The sequence below is a fragment of the Carlito syrichta genome, unplaced genomic scaffold (genome assembly GCF_000164805.1).
Source record: "Carlito syrichta isolate Samal-C Ts95f unplaced genomic scaffold, Tarsius_syrichta-2.0.1 Scaffold51905, whole genome shotgun sequence".
Lineage (NCBI taxonomy): Eukaryota > Metazoa > Chordata > Mammalia > Primates > Tarsiidae > Carlito > Carlito syrichta.
In genome coordinates, this window is record NW_006996001.1 from 229,639 (window position 1) to 235,615 (window position 5,977).

The 5,977-nt window shown below is 36.0% G+C and overlaps 1 pseudogene; it reads right to left on the reverse strand.

Annotated features, from left to right (window-relative positions):
• Nucleotides 1–469: 469 nt before the first annotated feature.
• On the reverse strand, nucleotides 470–1,921 carry LOC103250666 (annotated as a pseudogene).
• Nucleotides 1,922–5,977: the final 4,056 nt, after the last annotated feature.

Here is a 5,977-nt window from a genome sequence, read left to right on the forward strand (position 1 = left end):
AGCAGTGGATGGCCCCGGTGTCAACTATACAGGCACACACCCTCACGTTTGTGACCCTTTTCCTGGAGGCTATCCACAGTTCTCAGGGAGTCCTAAAAATTCCTGACCACTGCCTTTTCCATCATATTTCATTTTATTTAAATAACAGATCTCAAGAGATAGAACTTCAAGGAAAGGTCACCCAAAATCTATGTAAACAAGAACTTTACAGGTGAGAAATCAAAATCTGAATGAATGGGTTAAAGCTGATTCTGAACCACATCTTCTGAGAACACATAAAAGGGAGATTAGTACATCCAGTAGATGGACAACAAAATGGAAATAGACAATGAATATGGTTCTTTCTTTCTTTTTTTCCTTGTAAAAAGGCTTTTAATACAAAATGACGCAGAGAAACACAGAAAGAAAATATTATACAAACCAGTAACTGAATCCAAAAAAAAAAAAGAGACCTAACCAACAAATTTGTCACATTCAGCCTGGATTAGAAACCAGAGAACTACAAACAAATCAGTATCTGTCTCTTTGGAGAAAATTTGTTATTATTATTGTTATTTTTTAAAAGGACCAAAAAATTAACAAACAAACAAAACAAAACAAACAAACAAAACAACCTCACCAAAACAGTCCCTGAAATCTGGCAGGTGATTTTTAGAGGCCACTGGGAGCTTGCCTTAATTATCCTGGTGAAATGGGATAGAAGTGATTTTTGGAATATGACCACTGGCTCCTCAGTTTCTTGCTAGTGATAGTCATCTGAAGGGAGGATGCTAGCCTGGGCAACATTTGACACCATTTATGCAATCTGAGGTCTCAAAGTCAAGCAGCCTTGGAATCTTCCATTCCACATTTTCACTGAATCTCTCCTATACAGTCTCTTGTCACTAGATGCTGAGAGAATGATGGGCTTGTCAAAATGGAAAAGCCACTTCACTGATGGAGCCAGCATGGCCAGGCAGCTTATACAGTATTCTCCTGCTTGTGGTATACCACACATACACAAACTGGTCAGCCAAGCCAGCTGCTCTTTTGCTTCCATCAGGTGACCAAGAACATCTCAGAAGATTCTTTTCAAAGTTTTGCTTCCTTGAAATAGCTTCACACACCTGTCTTTGGGGGCAAATTGTCAGACATCCCAGACACCAACTGTATTGTCCATTGCATTGGACATGAGATAAGGACCTTCAGAACTTAAACTCAGGCCAGTCACTGAATCTGCGTGGCCTCTCATGGCGTTGGTTAGCTCGGTTTGGCGTAGGTACCAGACCTTGATATCATTGTCTATTCCACCAGAAATAATCTGATCACTTGTGTCATTGAAGGTCACAGCCAACACCTGATATGTGTTCTGAAATGTCTGGATGGCTGCTTTCTTCAAATGTCCCAAAGCTTAACTGTACCATCGTAACTGACAGTGCAGACAAACTGGGGGCCCTCCTCGCAGGATGGTAGGAATTCATAAAGGAAATATGTTCCTTTAGCATTTTAACTCTCTCGCCTGTTTCACTATCCCACATGGCCGCAGTTTTATCCATGGATGCCAAGAACAGCATACTGTCATCTGTGTTATAATGCAGTTCCATCACTGCTCCACTGTGTCCCTTCAATGTAGCATAGTTATCACAGTCACCGTAGACATTCCACATCTATATCAGTCAGTCAGATCCTTCAGATGCTAAAGTGATGCATTGGGGTGAAACTTGCAGCAATATACTTCCCCTTCATGTACTGAGAGTAGCATGATTGGGGCTTAAAGGGAGGAACACCGTGGAGGTCCCGCTTGCAGCAAAGCTCCCGGAGTCGCCTGCTGCTGCCCAGTTCTGGGACCCGATCCCACTGCTCCCAGCAGCAACTCATGTCGCCGTCGCTTGACTGGGACAAGCGGCAATTCTGGGCCCTTACGCTTCTACTGTTCTATCATGGCGGCAGCCGGTCTTTTCAGCGCCACCACTTATGGTCCCCTCTTAATGTGAGGTTCTCTGTGTTACTCATGGCAAGCTGATAGGACAACATCTGTATTCTTCCCATCTCCAAATGCACTCTAAGAATGGAGAGGTTTTGCTACAGAAATGTTTTGCTGCTCAGATTTATGAAGAACGAGAAGCTATTGTCCAGTCATGCACCTTCAGCATATCAGACACACTCCAGAAGTAATAAACTTTAATCACAGAAGAGATGTAGACACTCACCTGTCCAAAGGAACCACATCAAGTCCTCCAAGGCAAAATGTTAATTCTGTTGAGCCACAAATTGGCACAAGGCATCAATGGGAGGATAAAAAACTTGCAAATAAGTAGTGATTTTCCCTCTGTACAACCATTGCATTGAGTCTTCTTGGTAGGGTCCATAGAAAACAATTTTATATCTAAGATATTAATATTTAAATGCTGCAACTATTCATAAAAGTTTTGATAAAACTGTGAAACACTGGCGTTTCTTCCTCACTGCTCTTTACCCTGGGATAGAATGTGAGGGGTTGAAAGCACATAGATTTGTCTTGGGATGCTCTCACTTGGAGAGACCCACATCTGAAATACCTCATTTTACATCATAAAACTTTGAGAGAATTATATCTGGTTTAAACATTGTATTTATCTTAAAAGGCAATACTATATGATATGATGTTGTATGACTGTTGTTCCTGCCAATAAAATACATGAAGAAAAAAACCAACTGCCACTATCATTTTATGTTATGTCCCTTGTATCTGAAAATTCCTTTCTCCCCTTTTATCTGTTAAAGGAGCAGATTTTTTCTCCATTCATTTTTTAAGTATTTATATCATCAAAATCACTAAATGTTGATTTTAATTTCAGGGATCTTGCCTACATGTATTTTCTGGAGGATCAGATGTGGAATGTGGGCTAGGACAGGGTCTAACGAGCAGTCCTCTGCATCTGGAGGTGCCACTTTGTCCTGCCTAAACTGCAGTTTTTCTGGGTGTTGTCTCCATTCATCTAGGTTGGAATCTCCATTTCAGACAGCACTTTTCCAGGTTTTGTCCAAGGTTTTTTATGGTATTTGAGGTTTCATAATCATCTATAAAGCTTTACAATGTGCTTTGGGTGAGGACTTAATAAACCCTGGAGGATTGGTTGTTATTTGTCTGGTATGGGAATTTGAGATATAAAAGGGCTGTCTTCAATCCTTAAAATTCTGTTACAAACATTTTTATGGAGGAAATTAGCTTGCCATTTAAGTGCATTTTCCTGTAAATGCTGGCTAAAATGCATGTGTATATAAGTAGAAGGAACTGATTAAATACAAAGTTGGTAACTTTGTTAATTTACTATTCTGATAATGTTTCTTCTCATTTCAGTTATTTTGCTTACAGAAATGATCTGCAAAGACTTTTTTTTTAAAAAAAGAACATAAACTATGTTTTCTTACCAAAATTGTTTTTTTGTAATCTATGATATTTAATTGTTTTTGTCAGCTACATATATATATTGTTCCTCTCCTTTTTAAAATATTATTAAAATTCCATGTGTTATGGTTTGATGTATATCCAGCCTAAGAGTTGTTATTAATAAAAATATTTATTCATCTTATGTAACTGGTGTTTGGTATTGTATTATGTTGACTTACTATGTACAGTTACAGTGCTGATGTTATTTTAATATAGGTAAATAGCATGCAATCATACTGTTAATCAAAAGATAAAAAGCCTTTTTGGCATAAAAAGTGTTGATAATAGAAACTACAATAATTCAAGGAAAATTTTCTTATACACACAATGAAGATTCCATACATTTATAACGATTTCTTAGATTCTAATAATCAGTGACACGTGACAGAGACATTAGTGAAAATGTCATCAAGAACACATGTGAACAAGAAATGACAGATGCACAATGAGCTTTATCTCAACACTTCTAGCAAGATATCCTTTCAAACAGCCAACTCAGCAACATTTCATACTTGATGACATACCAACCTGTCTCTTTTTTCAGGAAAGCATATTGAAATCTAAGTATTCTAATTCTGAAGGAATGTTGACTTTGGCTTCACTCTGTCTTTTAGGAATTTTTTTAAGTTCCTCAACGCTAAGTTTTGAATCATTTAATTCAGGTACATATTAAAGCTCTGGTAATGATGACTATCTCTCAGACAGTCAGCTCCTTTGGCAAGTTATCAATGAATTCTGCCATAATATTTAGGGTTTCTGCATCTTTGTTGATGAAGGAAGGCACAATTTCTGTCATGTTAAAAAATAAAAATAAGGTAAAGGGATTATCTATGCCAAGGAGCACTTAAAAAACTATAAATGTTTCCACAGACAAAAGAGGAGTTACCTCAGTGTAACTCAACATTGAAACCAAATTATCTTAATGATCTGGGTTTTTCTACTGAAATTAAGATTTAGATGATCTTGTCTTTTCAGCTCCCTAAGGTGTGATATCAGGTTGTTTGTGATCTATCTATTTTCTCGATGTGTGGGCGCAATACTATAGATTTTCCTCTCAATACTGCTTTCATGAAGTATCCCAGAGTTTCTAATAAGGTGTGTCTTTGTTTTCATTTATTTCCAGAAATATTTTTTATTTCTGTCTTGATTTCTGTGTTGACCCAGAAGTCATTCAACAGCATGTTGTTTAGTGTCCATGTCTTTGTGTATTTTGGGGGGATCTTGTTGGTGGCAATATTTTCACTCCACTGTGATATGAAAAGACGCATGGTATTATTTTGAACTTTTGAAATTTGTTCATACTTGATTTATGTCTGAGAATGTGATCTTGGAATATGTTCCATGTGTTGATGAATAGAATGTATACACTGTGTGTTGGGTGAAGTGTTCTGCTGATAAGTATAGTGTCATCTCTCTAAATTCATACAAACACTCCTTATTCATTGTATTTCAGACTTAAATCTCATTAAAATAAGTCTCTTCTAATCAAAATATATCTTATTTAAAGAGGACAGTGTTATTTTGCACACGTTGTTGGGTAAAATGGTAAGCTACCAATTTAATAATGTAAAACCAAATAGCACCTACTCAACAGTAGAAGTCTGAAAACGCAAATGATTCACAAATTAGTAACATGTACCTCCAAAATAATTCCTACCTAGTAATGTAAACATTGATTTTAATCCTCGCCTGTAGGCAATCTTTTATCTAGGTAAATTATGTACTGGGTAGCAATAAAGACAATGCTTGAAAAGTACCTTATAGTCACAAGTCTCTTCTAAGGAAATAGAAATTTGACCAAATATCTACATAGAAAAATGATCAGCAAACTCTTTTCAGCAACAAGTTGGAAATAATCTGTCTACTCAAGGCAGATTTATGACAAAACTATTACACAGAAAATTTAAATTATGTTTTGGGAGAATAACAATGTGAGAAACAGGTCATGATATAATATTCACTGAAAATGTAAATGATATGCATATATTTCTCCAGATGTTAACATTTCTTCTCACTTTCTTGTTTCATGTAGATATTTTATTTTTTCATTAAATGCACATATATTTTATGAAAGCCTTTAATATCTATAAGTGGATCATACTTTAAATCTCATAAGTGAATGTATTTAGTGTTCACAAAGATTTTACATGAGGGTCACTTATATATAGCATATGCATATGGCCTATAACATTTAGTTGCAGTTTATCATAAATTGCATGGCATTTGATATATTAAACGTTAATTGTTGGAAATTGAACTTACCTTCTCTGAACTTACTATAAACCCTTATACAATGAGACTAGCCTGTTTTTACTGGACTTATCTTCCACTCCTGCAGGAGATAGTTTGATGGTAACCAGTTATTTGAATATTGTCATTTAAAATTGTGCTCCATAACTCTAGTGATTGGAAAGCAGACATACACACACTGAAACAAAAAAGAAAATAAATATCAGAATGGAAGTTAACAATATATAAAGAATATTTTGTGAATGTGTTACAGCACAGAAATTATAGTTATTTATTTTATTGAATTATCTGTTTGCTGTCGTTGGTATGAGGTGATTT